We start from the raw sequence: 15758 nt of genomic DNA on the forward strand, positions 1-15758 counted from the left end.
ATTTGGATTGCCTGTCCTTTTCATAAACATTTCACGTGGAGGTTACCCAAGTTGAAAAAGCAAGTGAACCCAGAACACCCACCCTCTCTGGAGAAATGGAGTTTATCGTTAATAATCTACTGCTAAAAGGGTAACATCTGTTTTGGACAAACTGTAATGAGATTTAAACCCCAGGTGGAGAGAGGACTTCACAGTAATAAATGACTTTCTGTATGTCTAAATAGTTTTAATTTTTTTTCTGGCAGAAATAGCTGCTTTTCACCTCAGGCTTCTTTTTGCCAGCTCTTTTTGTTTAATGATTGCTATTAATTTCCAGGGTGGCAGATGGATTCTAGCCTGGTGTAGTCTGAAATGAGGAAAAACAGCCCATGAAGGTGTGAGCTTGTTGTGAACGTGTACACAGGTCACACATGTGCTGGTGGGATGCCACGTGTGGGTGTTTGCTTTCCAGGGGAACTATTATGTCTTGATAGCTGCTCCCCACCCCTGCGGTGTATGAGCATCTCTCTCTCAGATAGGAAGGAAAATTAACTTTCCTGGTAACTGCTAGTACCTCTGCCTGTTTAGACCTTGATTCAGCAAAGTTGCTGATTTCTGCAAGGCTTTGCAAGGGATTCAAACCAGCATTTAAATGCTTTGCTAAATCCAAGCTGAAGTGAGCTGGAGAGGAGTGTGTGGTCCCCGGAATGTGGGAAGGAGCTCCCTGACCTGTCTGGGCAATGCCTGTGAGTGGCCAGGCAATGAGGATTCCTCCTTGGGCATGAAACACAGACATTTTTTAGTGCTTCTGTGTTGTGATCTTTTTGTTTGTTTGTTTTTATAGTGTGGGATGCTCCAAACAGGCAATCCCTCTCCATCCTCTGGCTGTGGAGACAAGTGGCTGCTGCTGAACCCAGAAGTCCCTGTGACAAGTCCTAGTGCCCAAAGGGGGACTTTGTTTATCCTCTCTGCCCTCACCTCCTTCTCAAGGAGAAGCCCACTGAACGGCTAATTCCCAGTTAGTGCTATGGTGTGTTGGGGTGCCCTGCTTTCTCTTCGCCCTGCTGTGGAGCATCTCTGGACTTGGCTCAGGATGTGGGTGTGCAGGATACATGGGTGGCCAAGTGAGAAGCTGGGTCCAGGGAAGGAGGCTGATGATGGACCAACCCATGGCAGCATCCTGCAGCCAGGCAGCTGCCCCAAGATGAGTGTGGGAGAGGACAGGGGAAGGAGGGAGGGGTTTTGTTGCCTGGGCCTGGGTGAGCTGTGGGGATGGAGGGAAGGGGGTAGAGATAGAAAGTGCAGCATCTCAGGTGATGCGGATAATCTCCTTTAATCTCCTGCTCAAAATAACCCAAAGTCAAGCAAAGGAGGGATTATATGGCCTAAGCCACTGTTATTGCCAGGGTGTAACAGACTTCAGTTGCATCTGAAGGGCTGCTGAGGAGGAAAAGGAGATGCAGCAAATATTGTCCTGCTGGAAATGCCTCCCCAACAAGGGTGGCTGGGGACCCTCCTGGGTAGCCCAAGGAAAGTGGGGGGCTGCAGGGTGGGCAGCTGCCAGCAGAATTGGGGACCCTGCACAGGGACCTGGTCCCAGCGGAGAGACTGTCTTAGATGCCCACCCATCACCTTGGCATTACAGACGAGTTTATTCTTAGTGCAGGATCCAAAGCGCTTTATAGCCATTAATTATCCTAATGGGGAAGCAGTGTCTATCAAACCTATTTTACAGATGAGAATCTGAGCTCCTGGGGAGGTAAATGACACATCAGGTGCTGGGGCAGGGCTGGAGTGAAATGGTCAGTCCCTGCCCTCCCAGCACCCTCCAATTTTAATGGGCCTTTTCTGACATCCTCTTGGATGTACGTTCGCAGCAGCCATGAGGCACTGGTAAGCTGAAGGCGTCTCATACCCTTTGCCAAAAAAACACACCAAGGCTCAGCTGCTGTGCTACTGCCAGAGAACACTGAATTGCAGAGCCCTATTCATCACCTGCTGGTGATGCCTACAAGATAGCAGCAGCACAGAGACGGTGTGGAGTGGGATTGCAACAGGGAGGGAGCAGAGCACGTTCAGTTTAATGAGCTTGTCCCTGCCTAAAGGAGAGAGAAAGTGAGAGGCCAACCTGGTTTAATAAACTCTAGCATGCAGATTTAATCAGATGGATCATTGTTCCCCTGCACAGGGATGAATATATTAAAAAAAAAAATTCAAACTTTTCCCCTTTGTTTTTCATTTGTATTATGTGCTATGGTGTGATAAAACATCCTGGGGCCAACTTGTAAGGCAATAAAAAAAAGACTGTGAAGGAGAGGAAGGTGCTGATCTGTGTGAGTGAGCCCAAGCGTTGTGGGGAAGGACACTGCTGAAGGGGGGAGGCTTGAAGTGAAGAGCTGCAGCATCCTCGGCCCCACACCAAAACCCCAGGGAGGACGTGGTTATGAGGTCTGACCTGCTCTTGGCTACTTTTCAGACCTCCAGCCCCAAACCCAGACTGCACTAAGGTGTTCTGAGATGACTAATAGGAGTGTAAGTCCAGTGCTAAAAGCTGTCCCTGGTCAAGCTCGAGACTTCCATCTCACTACAGAAATGTCTGTGCTCAAGCATATCCCAATGCTTCTGCCCTGGGAGGGACTCACCCAGTCCCCCAGTTTCTGCAGGAACACCAGCTAGGGTGATGTGCTGGTGGTGTTCTGGTGTTCAATGGCACTTGCCTTCAAGGGAACAGTGTAACAGGACAAGGTTTCCTCTGGATTCTCCCTTCCTTCTTACCAGGAGTCACTTCATTACTGCCTCTCCATTGCACTAAGTGCCAGGCAACTAGGAGCGGGGTCCTGAGTACTGCTTATTAATTAAGAGAAACCAAATGGCTCTGGCTGCGAACTGTTGGGTGCACAGCAGGAAGGTGAGGGCTGTGTTATGGGAGGGAGCAGGGCTCTGCCACCGCTTGCTGGCTGAATGCCACATCCCTGTGCCTCTGTCCCTGGGGACAGCTGATGTTGCAACAAGGCGCGGGAAGGTCTTGAGCCAGCACAGCAAAGAACAAAACGGGTCTGCAGGCGGCGTGGGTAGGAGTGTATCGGTGTGTGCCTTGGTAGACTGCGGTTCTGGGCTTGCAACTCTTTTGCTACGTGGGTGTGAAATAAAGCCAGCTTAGGCAGAACAGTCTTTTGTACTAAATCCTGGATAGACCACCTGGAGCTGTGGTCAAGGACAGACCTTAGGGGCCTCCAAGCTGCCTCCATGGAATTTACCTCCTCTGCCCTGCCCAAGCTCACTGTCCTTGGCTCAGGCACATGATTAATAACCTCCAGCCTGTGCTTTGCTCACTCTTTTCTGGCCCATCAGGCTGTGGGACACCCTGAGATAGGAGGAATCGGTTCTCCAAGGCTGGGACAGGGCATCCAGCTGGATTTTGATCGCTCTCCTTAATATTAAAGCCAGAGCTGTCCAGCTGCACTGGTGTATGGTGAGACAGCCTCCCTGGCAGGTTATGGATGGACACCCGGCTAAAGGCAGCCAAGAGGCATTTTTGGCAGGGTTCCCATGCCACAGAGCAAGGCTATGCCTGACAGGTTTGTAGCCCAGCCCTAGGACAGAGGCTGGGTTTGCAGTGAGAACCCAGGAATTGCTCTCAGCTTCGTCCCCACCTTCAATTCACGGGGCGATGGTAGTGTATGCATGAGGGAGAAACAGTATCTCCTTCCTTTGAAAAGATCGCTCTAAATTATGTGATTGCCCCATTCACTGAAAAGTTACTTATGGCCACTTGGTGTTAAATATCACAGACTAACACACCCCCATACTACTGCTTCATTACTTTATCCATTACTGTTCATAGACACTAATAAATAATCTGATTTTCATTCCTACTGTTAAGTGGTCATTAATTGTGGTTTGTATGCTGTATTTTTGTATGATAGTTTCTTCATGATTCCTTGATTAACTGTGATTGATTGCGTATTTTGAAAACAATTAAAAGTTTCAACACTAAAAGGTAGAGTCTTTAGCAGTAACGCTCCGAGACGTTGCTATTTATAATGGAGCTATTATAGTGCTGGGATCCATTAGTGTGGCATGCTGTGATCTTTATTTTCCAGATCTATGCAAATACATACGTGTGAGTGTGCATATGTTTGTGCCTCTCTTGTGTGAGTCATATGGCTGGAAGAGGGTGTATAGTACAGGAAAGAGTGTCAGCTTCTCACAGGGTTGCTGGACTACATAGGGTGGGCTGGCTTTTGTGGATGACCAGGTATCACCCACTCCCTTCCCTAGAACAGTCATGCAAGGGCTAAGTCCTAGGACTCCATAATTTCCTTGCTGGCATGATAGCAGTATGTAATAGTGTTCTATTTGTAAAGAGGAGCTGGCTGCTAGTACCCTCAGCTGATTGGGGCCAGAAAGAGGGATTTGTGTCTTTCTGCATTGGTGTTTTAGTCAATGTATCTGTGCCTTGGTGGGATGGAGGTGACTGTGAAGGTGTATGTTTGTGGTGGTGCTGATATGATGGAGGAGGGACGGACATCAGCTGGGGCATTGGGGCACATGCTGAAGCACAAATCTCTCTGCCCTATAACATCATGCCTGTATTAAATCAGTTCTCAGCTCCTCATATTGCTGTTGTGCTGGGAAAATGTGTGTGACCAGCACCAGAGCAGGAGGATGTGGGGCTAATGCTGCTCTCTTAGTGCTTCCTGCCTTGCCCTGTAAATGTGAATCCCGTGTGCCTATGCCTGTGCACACCAGAGCGTCCCTGCCCAAGCAACCTCTCCTGGCCCGTGCAATGAATTAGAGGTGAGGATACCATGTAAGACATTTTGTGCAGGTGCTCTGACAAGGGAACAAAAATCCCCACAGAGCCATGGGGAATTTAAGCCCTTGTAATTGATTCCCTACTTGTCCTCCCATCCTCCTGGATGTCTGCCTGCTGCAAGGAGCAGGGCCCTCCCAGCCACCTGCCAGCTCGGGCAGAGGATTCCTGTGTGCTAATCCACTCAGACATTTGTCACCCACCCCGGTCCAGCTGCATGCTGCAAAAAATACCTCAGTGTCCCCCATACAGCTGCTGGGAGTGCCCATCAGGGGAAATTGCCAGTCTTGGTAAATGATGGGGGGACCGTTTTGTGTAAGCCTTGGAATGGGATCACTCTGTTGTATTAACTCACTCGCTTGCATTGATGTTAATGAAATAAAGAAATATAATGGTTCCAGACTTTTAAACTTCTTATGGCTCGATTTGCATAATGGCCACCACTACCCTGAACAGGAACCAATCTGTAGAAAAATATTGTTCCAGTCCTCTCTCATTCAGCTCAATGCAAGGTGCAGATTGGCCCACAGGGGCTGTTTTTTGCTGATGGAGTGGAATTTGCGTAGTGCCGACCATAAAAAGCTAAAATTAGGACGCAATCCAATATTGTAAAAAAGAAATTGGTTAAAAGTTATAGATCAATAACCGTTAACATGACTATTTTTCAGACAGATCATGTTTACTGCTGCTGGTGATGTGGAGGCAGGCTCCTTCCCGCTGGCTGAAGCAACCCCGTGGTTGCCCTGTCGAGGACCGTGCAGCTGCCAGTTGAGGCTCGGCTGTCCTGAACAACCCTGCGAGTTTACTATGCCGCCTGGAGTTTCTTGAGGAAGTTTGTCCCCTTCTTCTCTGGACTAAGAAAGGCTGGTCAGAGCTGCAGCCAGTGCTGGGCATCAGTCCCATCTCCACCTTCCTGCATGACCCTCGGCATCAGGCCATGAGCCCGACAGTGATGCTGGTGCTCTGGGAGCATCCCTGTGAGACAGAGCATGTCTCCTCAGTGCTCCAGGACTCCACTCCTTGATGCCTTAGAGCAACCCTACTCGATGCCTTAGATCATTACTCCTTGATTACCTAGCCCTCTGCTCTTCCATGCCCTAGATCTTTTCTCCTTGATTATCCTGATCTCTGCTCTTTGCTGCCCTAGATTTCTGCACATCAGTGCCCCAGATCTCTGCCTGCTGCAAACATCGTGCCTCCCCCAGCAGACGACTCCTGCAGTGCTTCCAGCTCTTCAAGAACAACTGGATATTTTCACACCCATGGGGAGCAGGGCCTTGCTCTTGGCATGTGTCTGTCCCATCTGCGCAGTGAGGTAAGCATCCCACCCCTCCGCTGTTTGTATTTAAACCATGGTGCCCACACAGCATGACTGTCTCGACCACTGTGTATGTAGGGTGTGCAGGCCCAAACGATCAGCTGCAATGATGGGAACAGGGGAGTGGGGAGCCGGCGGAGCATCACAAACCAATGTGACGATGGTCCTTCTGCCTCCAGTGACCTTGGGCTTGCCTCCGATAGCTCATTACAGCCTGCCTTTGATCACTTGCCTCTCCCCCTCTCTGTACTTGGAAATATTGGAGAGCTTTCCTGACAGATATCATCAAAAAGGATGTTTTTATTTCCAAAATATACAATGTAATTAGAACTGCAAAGGCAGAGAGCAGCCAGTCCATAAAAACACCAGGTCTGCGGCAGTCTCTGTTCTGGCTCTGAGGGAACTGTGGACAAAAGATGCCTGGTTTTCAGTGGGAACAGGGTGGCTTCCCAAATATTGGAAATATCCCTCAGGTCCTTCTATTGCATGAGAAGGGTTTGGTGTTTAAATGCCCTCATCTGCAGTCAAATGTGCTTTGCTGAATTGGGACGCGCTGCAAGCATGGACTGAAGAGCTGGAACCAGCAACATAGATACATGATGATGGTTTAGATGAAGGTAAGTGTACCTTCTGATTAATGATCGAGTATCATACTATGACCCACAGTCTTGCTGAACTGGGACCATTTCCAGCTTTCCAGGGCCCTCTCCCTGCAGGCAGCTGGGCAGGTCCATCCCATGGTATGGGAGGAGAGTGTTTGCTCCCAGCTGTGGGCAGGGGCTGTCTGACAAACCAGGGTCCAGTCATTCCCATCTCTGCAGCTGCCCCATGAAACAGATGACATCTTAAAAATTGATGGAGTTAATTTCCTGCCTCTGTGCACTTACTTAAAGCACCAGCTCTGCCATTACCAGCAGTGTCCACATTAATTACTATCATAACCCACGTACCTTTGCGTGCAATCCCTTGCCTGGAGAGTGTGTCCCAGCAGTGACCTGCATTTCTTTCCCCTCAAGATCTTTCCCGTGGCTGGGATTTCCAGCCCTGCTGCCAGCAGGAGAACAAAGCTGATGGCAGGACAGACAATCAGGTCTGCGGACAGGTCAGCTCTGGCCCAGGCTCCCCTGGAGCATGGGCGTTCCTTCCCCTCCTTGTCCCTATGAATCACTGAGCAGCAGCACCAGTCCTGCCCCATCTCTGGGGCTGTGGCTTTTCCATGTTGCATAAGTGATTTAAATGTTCATTGAGAGCAAGAGACTGTCTCCATGGCTGGGTGGTGGAAGTGTTTCCCCTGGGACTGTCTGGAGCCCTTGCATTGAGTCCATTTAGCTCTGAGCCCTGGGGAACAGGCTTTAGCTTTCCACTAGTGAGTCCTTCTGAACAGAAACCTCCAGTTTCTAAAGAAAAATAATCAAGTCATGGAAGATCACCCCGCTCGCTAAACACAGCTCCTAGAGGATGCAGCCAGCCCATTCTGGTCTGCTTTTCAGTGCCCTGTGGACTGCAGAAAATTACAAATATCATATTTTTTGCATAAAATGCCAATTATCCAGTGTTAAACACAAGTATGTATTAGACTGTGAAAGGACATCCGTGAAAGGGATAAAGTACTAGAAATTATGAGGCAATTGGAGCCAGCAACTTAAAGGATCGTCAGTGAAGTCTACTCAGCATGGACTGAATAGCATCCAACCCAGGTATCACACAGCCTACTCAAAACCCTGACCAAAAGTGTACTTTGAATACACGAACACACCAAAATCAGGACCTGGAGGAGACAGACAAGTAGCAACCACAACCTTCATTCAGGACACTCCATTCCTGCCTTTTGCTATTCACATCAAAACCTCATGGGAAACACCAAGCCTACAATCAGCAGCAGTTCCGCAAAAAAAGATCTATGAATTATAGTGGGTCATGAGCCAAACACAAGGTATCAGTGTCACATCAAGAGGCAGACAGTGCCCTGGGATATACGAGCTGCAAGATTCACAAAATCATATTTGTTGTCCATTCAGGGCTGGTGTAGTCTGTGCTGGAGTAGATTCTGGTATTGGCAGCTCATATCAAAAAGGAGGTGGTGCTGCTGCAGGCAGCGCGGAGGAAACAGAATGATCAGAGGTCTACAAGACATGACCTACAAAGAAAGATTGAAAGAACTGGGTTATTTAGCCTAAAAGAGATGATGGAAGAAGAGATGTGATAACAGTATTCAAGTGCTTAAAAGGCTGCTGCCAAGGGGAAGAGAATAATCTGTTCTTTATGTCCATGGTGGACAGGACAAGAAATAATCGGCCTAAATTACAGCAGGAGAAATCAGGTTAGACATCAGGACAAAAACGGCTCACGAAGCACGGCAGTGGGTTACCTGGGAGGTGGAGGGGCTCTGTCACTACGAACAAGCAAATGCTGCTTGGGGACAAGTTGGCAAATATCTCTTGGGCTTTCCATGGGGAAAAGGGACGTGCTGGGGCAGGGTTGCACCCACTCCATGTCCCTGTGGTGCCTTCAACATGAGGTCTGGTGCTCCTGGATTGTCCAAAGCAAGATCATCCTGCAGCAATTGCTACAGCTGGACGAATCCTAGATACTTTGGCTTGTGAGAACTTCCAAGATAGCAAAATTGGATTTTGTGGCAGATTCAGGGAACAAGTCAACATTTCGGGTTATTTTTCTTGCAGTAAAGAAATAGTTCAAAATGTTTTTTTTTTTTTCCCTCCTATCTCTTTCAGCTGCTCTATTGCAAAGCAGAGCATCCCAGCCATGCTGCACAGGCAAGCTGAAATGACACCATCCAAATGAAACCTATTTGATAATGTCCTTGCTGAAAACATCAATGAAATCAATCTCTCTCCTCCAAACAATTAGGTGGAGTTGAATCACCAGTTTCTGAATGAATAGACTTGTTTTGAGATGTTTTTCAACCAGCTCAGGGTATTGTTACTACAAAGGCAAAAAGAAAACAGAAAAGGGCTCCTTCCAGCCCAGGTGTGCCTGTGGCCAGCACTGGGGCTCCACCAAGGTGTCCAAGAGCAGCTCGATCCCATTCCACCCGGCAGCATCTCCGCTGCACTGCTGAGCACGCACCTTTGGGCTCAAGATTAAGAGAATTCTATGTTCTTGGGAGAAATTATTATTCCCCCTGGATTCCAAGAGCAATCCTTTATTTTGAAACCTACCTCCTAATTCATTTTATATTTACCCATAAAATCTTGGCCAGGGTTTCTGAGAGTTGCGGTCTTTTGGAAAGGCCAAGTTTTAAATGGAGCTGACTCAGCAGAAGCTAGCTTGATTGAAGCCGTGCTTGAGTTAATACCACCTCTAGGCAATGTTGAAAACAAAGCAGCAGAAACTGGACTCTCCCCCTGGTTTTGTTTTCTCCACAGGCAGCAAACCTTGCTGACCTGCAGGGCTGGGGCTAGTGGAGGAGAGCAGATGTGAGCTGGCAGACTGGCTGCTGTGTATCCCATATTCTGTTCACTTAAAGTTTAGTATAGCTGAGATGAGCATTAAAAAAAAAATAACGGAAAAAAATTGAAAACCCTGGAAGTGATTAATTTTCAGCCTCACTGCCCAACATCAGTCCCAAGGAGGGGGCTGGGGATGCAACTAATACTTAGCTGATTAAAATATCACTCTGGTTCTCCCCAGAATGCTCTGGGACAGGCAAGCCCTGCCCAGGGAAGATAGTCCCAGCTCCCTCACACAACACAACAGGGGCATACCAGGACTGGACTAATTTTAACATAGCCTGTAGTGTTAAGTCTGCTTCTGCCTTTCTTTTCCCACATTGTGGTTACCTCATTTGTGCCTGGTGTGCAGCCTGGCTTCTGGACACCACAGCAGCACGTCTTGGTGGTTTGTGTTCATGGGGCAGTGCTGTCCCAAGCAGCTCTTGCTCGGGAGATGAGTGTCTCTGCCACAGTGCTAGAGCCTGGCCTTTGTCCTCAGGTTCTCCTACTCATCAAAGACCTGGAGCTGGCAGGAGGAGATGGGTCACAGCGGACGGCCAAGCTGCCACACCAATGCAGCACTGGGGATTGCGGTGGGATCCTGTCCCAGGTGGACCAAGCTTCCTTTACTTGAAGGAAAAAACAATTTTAGGCTCCAGGGAAAAACAGAAGCATGCTGAAAGTTGACCATCCTCTCATATGTTGGAAAGTGTCTGCTTCTGATGTCCTCGCTGCTATGAGCATTTGAGTGACAGCCAGGCTATGAAATACAGCCAAGACTTTTTGAATTGACAGCTCATTCCATATACAAGCAAAGCCTGAAAGACAGTCCAGAGCTGCTTAGCAAGAGCAGGCTAATAGCTAAGTATACAGCAAAAACCTAGTGGGAACACCAGTATCTCCTAATTCCAGCTTCATTCAGAAAGCCAAGAATATAGAAGTGAGTCAATTTGTGTCCGACGGCCATAATGAACATGTCAGTTGAGATGCTCAGAAGGAATAATACCATAAATTGGCAAGGTGGGATCTGCATTCATCAGCTCAAACAAGAGCTGGTCATCCATAATCCAGCAGTATCAAAGACCAATACTTCAGCTCCAGTGTTATTTCCACCCTAAAGTATGGGTGGGAATGTTTGAAATTTGCCAGCAACGCCAACAGATGTGTCACTGCTGCCAAGAGCCAACGTCGGATGGCGATCCAGGGCTATGAAATGCAATTAATTAATTATAGCAAATGCTGAGAATCATCAGTTGAATCATGGAAATTCAAAGCTCCACAACCCCCAAGTCCTCTGGAGAAGGCAGAAAGTGTGTGCCTGGGACACGCATCAGTAATGATGCCCAATGACTCATTGAAGTTGGGCAGCCCCAAACCTGCATTTTGGACATGCTACATCAGAGCTTGAGGTGAGGAGCAGCTTGCGCCGGGCAGCAATTTGGGGCCAGCTCTGGCACAGGTGTGGTGCCCGTTGGGTTTGTGCTGCAGGGGCCACATAAAGGACTCTGCTGTCTTCTCCTCCATGCGTGGAGTCTGTCTCCAACCCACTGGCATGAGCATAAAACAAGAAGGCAACTTGCCAGCTCCCGTCCTTCCCTTGGGAGCCACAAAGGAGGGTGGAAAGTGTGCTGCAAGTCCCCAATAACTCATGCCCATTCCCACCTGCTTGCAAGACCACCCCATCAGCCACGTCTGTCATTGCTGATGGGGGTTCACCGCCACTGTGCTGATCCCCACAAGAGATTGCACGCTGTTATCTTCGCCCTGCTGCTCACGCCGTCGCTGCTGTGTTTACCAAGGAGCCATTTGTGCGAGGAGATAACTTTCCTCCGGGGTCACATCCTGCCTTCCCCTGCGCAAAATGACGGGACTGCTGGCTGTCAGAGGGCTCTGATATCCGTCCTGGGGGAAGTGCTGGGTGCAGAGGGGGTTTGCTTGTCCCAGGGTGGTCCACAGTGCAGTGGCTGCAGGGACAGGAGCAGTGCATCCACAGAGAGGACCTTTTTTTATTTATTAATTATTTTTTTCCCCGTTGTAGGGGAAATGGGCCTCCGAGAGTTGCACGGCGTTATTCATGTAGCAGCTAATGGAGCTCACTCAATCCATAAAGATTTTAAGTCAGAGGTTTGATGTTAATTATGGACCAAAACATTTAATAGCCTGTTACGCTTCCATGAGGCATTTTTTTAATTAAAAAATGACATATTGCACAAAAGGGGAAAAAAAGGAAGAGGAATAATTGAAGATTGTTTTATTCCAGAACGACCCCAGGCACAGAAGGCAATGAGGAGCTGGCGTGTTGGGGAATGTGATGGCAACGCTGGGAGCCAGGAGCTGGTGGTATGGGAAGCGGGGAGAGAACAGCCTCATCCCACCAGGAGAAGGTGCCCAGGGAAGGGGAGAACAGCCTGGCCAGGGGCAGGTAGGTGGACATCAAGTCAGCCTTTTGCCTTCTCCTTAACTGTTGAATGGTTTGCTTGCGCTGCAGAAGACTTTGCTTCAAATCCCTCTTCCTGAATCTCTATCAGCCATCTCTCAGGAAAAACAACTAAACCCCGAGGGTAGAAATTAGCCTGGAAGAGGTCAGGGATGAAGAAAATTTGACATGTCTCGCTCTGATGCTATGCTGGTTTTCGTTCAATATTTAAAGATGTGTTTGAGCAGGGGCTGGCCTGAGATGCATTCGAATAGTCTGTAAAACATGAAAGGTCTTCAGCAGAGCAAACCAACACTTCCCCTGCCTTGGGCAGTGCCCATCGGCTGGTGGTCCACAGGACAGGGGGCAGCAAGAGAAAGCCCAGGATGGAGCAGCTCCGGATGGGAGGTTGTTATTTAGCTAACTCAAGACAGAAGGAAGAGAAGTGGGAGGGAAACATGGCCCGGGGCTGCCCAAGAAAAGTTAGGGTGACTGCTTAAAATTTGAAATAGCACCACTATGACCCCCAAGTCCCTGTCAATGGATGGAAGGGACTTGTCCAAGTCCTCCTGCACCTCCAGCTCTGCACCTTGCTGTGGTTCACTTCCCCCAACTCTACAATGGGAATAATATTATTCCCTCCTCACAGGGTTTTGAGATGCTCAGTTACTATGGTGATGGGGCCATAAAAGTACCAAAGATAGCAAGAACAATAATAATATCAGACATGGTAGGAACCAAATAATTGCATTTAGGGCACACACACAACACAGAAGGGAGAGCCACCTCCATGCACCACAGCTCTCAAAGCCTGAAGACAAAACTTTTGTCATACCAATGGGCTCGCAGCCTACTTAAAGGGCTCATTTCCAATTCCTGCAACATCCACCCAAATGTGAGGAGTGGCCACCAACGCCTGCAGCTCCAGGACTGGTCCTACCTCTCCGCAGTGCCAGCCAAGAAAAAGGGGGAGTAAGCAGGACTGAAGGCCCCTCGCCAATGCAGAAATCAAATGTTCCTCGCACCAGTGCTATAACACAAAGTCCCTGCAGATGTTTGGCCACCGCATTGTTTGACCGGCTGAGTGTTTTGCCGCCCAGAGCGGCGAGTGTGCCCAGCACAATGCCACTGACAGCTTGCTCCTTTGTCTCTGCTGAGCTGTAGCACTTTCCTCATTATTTTTTTTAATTTATGGGTTTTTAATTGAAAAAATGTATAACATCTGTGGCTGCTTAATAACACCTGTGCGCAACAAGGCTGCTTTTCAGCAGCGATTGTCACAGTGTTCTCATCTGGGCAATGCTGAGCCGGTGCTATGTGGCCTCCTCTGAACTGCTCAGGCAAGAATGATCCTTGGAGGGCAAGTAATTAACAGGCGATGGAAAACAAGATGCTGTGAAAAAAATACAAAGACATCCCTCTAACAAGGGGGAAGCTTGGAGATGAGCAGGTGATGAGTTTGTAATGCCTCTTCTGAATAAATGCCTGGAGAGCTGGGCTGCCAACCCAGCTCCAGTGTTATGGTCAGAGGAGGTGCAGAGGGATTTGGCCTTTCCCTCAGCATTGTGGGCATTGTTTGCACCCCAGTCCTTGCCAGGCACCTACCCTGTGGCTGCCCCCAGCTCCTGCCCGGGAACTGCCCGCTCCCTGCCGAGGCCACAGGCAAAGGCTCATCCCCCACCTCACACCAGCCCTTTAGAACAGCTCGTGCCACCGGCAGTGACTTACAGTATTTGCTGAACCCAAAGGGGACTGTGAGCAATGTGAACACAAACCGCCCTTCTGCCATTTACACGGCAGCTCTGCAATAGCTGCAGAGACCTACCATGTGCACACGTGCTGCAACAAACTTATGCGCATTTGCAGCACCCCTGATGTGGGCTGGGAGATGTCACCACCCGTGCTGCTGCACGAAGCATGGGGAGCTGCTGTGGCACCGGCATTGCAACCCTGTCAGCTGTGGACCTTGCCACAGCAAATGCAGAAGGCAGCAGACACCCCTGGATGGCTGAAAGCCCAGAATCCTTCATCACAAGGTCTGGAACCCCAGCAACCCCCAGGTAGCTTTTATCATGACTAAGAGGATCCTTAAGCTCATTGCTGGTGTTGCCACCCAAATCCTCACAGTTTCGACAGCCCTGAGTGCTGAGTACCAAAAGCTGCCTCCTTGCAGCATCTCCTGGGGCTTGTTGCACAGGTGCTGCCTATAAGCAGTTTGACTATTCAGAAAGCACAAGGCAGCCTGGGAGGCTTACAGGTGCCTCTTACATTTATACATGCACATGACAAAGCTGCTGGTAGCACAAGTGAGCGAGGAGCAGGGGGGGAAACAACCCTGGCTGTGCCCAGGCTGAGGTTTCTTACTTGCAGGAGTCTCCCTGCACAAAGCTGGAGGAGGTTTTTATCCACTCCTCACAGCTCTGGGAAGCTCAGGCTGTCCTGAAATCTCTCTTCCCACTGTGCCTTGGTAAATAAATAAAATCTCATTCCCTGCTGAGCTCAGTAGTGGAAACAGGGCTGCTGGGGCTGCAGACAACCAGCCCTCCCCTCCCTGGGCTTCACCAGAGCTGGTGGGTAAAGAGCAGGAACTGGGGGAGGCAAAAAAGGAGCAGCAGTGCAAACATTTCCATGCCCAGCCTTTTGTTGCTGCAGCTTGGTAAAGCCCTCGTGTAACATGGGGTATTTGAGCAGATCCCCTGTGCAGCCTCTGCTGCTCTCCCCTTTGGCTCAGTGAGCTTCAGCTGTCACACTCCCTCCCTTGCTTGCACACTCAGGCTATGAATTCCCCTCATCTTTCAGAGCACATTAAAAAAATCAATGTAATTACACAGCAAACATTAATTATGATCAAAAAATGCAATTGAGAGGGATTGATCTGGAGGAGGGCCGCAGCTAGCCACCAAATTACTGAAAATCAAGTCAGTGGGGCTGAAGCCATGGGGATGTGTGGCTGGTCCAGCAAAGCATCCTTGGAGACACCCCGGCTTGACCATTTTAGTCTTTGGTTTCTTTTATTGGCTTTTCCAGCCCATGGTGTAAGTCAGAGGAGTGAATGAATTTCGTATGTGTATAGATATATCCAGGTGCCCCTGGTGATGACAGTGAAATCCTAAAGGTTTCAGCATGATCAGGCATGGAGTCACTGTGGCCACATCAGAAGGATGGGTGGTGCAGACCCTTCTCAGATGGGACTGTAAGACATAGGAACAACTCAATCTGGTAATGTGCTCACTGCAAAGTCACACTCGTCTCCATGTTCTTCCCCTGTCTTAGATCCCAAATAGGCTCTTCAGGTGTCTCCAAGATGGACAGAAATGAAATTGTGGTCTGACGGCAGAAGAAACCCAGAGCAGAAGTGTGGCTGAGAGCATCTTGCCTAGGTGTGTGAGGGATGCAGCTGGCAGGACCCTGGGTTGGTGAGATGAACTGGGCACACCAGGGACATTACCCCTGCAGGCACTGGGAGGTTGGCCATGACCTGGTATGGCTGGTACGAGGACATGAGCCAGCAGGAAGCAAATTGCTTGTCTCAGTCTGGTAACCCCAAAGACATGGCTAATCCTGCTCAGGGTGCTGGCAAAACCTCATTCTGGGCAGGGAGAGAGTGGGACTTGCATGGAGGTCACCTCCATGTGGATGCTCCTTTGGTTGGTTGCTGAGCCCTGCAGGGTCAGGGCTCCCACACATCCTTCACAGGCTCTCAGCCAGCCTTGCTCTTGGGAAGTTTTTCCTGAGCATCTAACCCAAGGCCTCTTGGCTGCAATTTAAGCTTATTGC

This window comes from Caloenas nicobarica, chromosome 14, assembly GCF_036013445.1.
Source record: "Caloenas nicobarica isolate bCalNic1 chromosome 14, bCalNic1.hap1, whole genome shotgun sequence".
NCBI classification, from domain to species: Eukaryota; Metazoa; Chordata; class Aves; order Columbiformes; family Columbidae; genus Caloenas; species Caloenas nicobarica.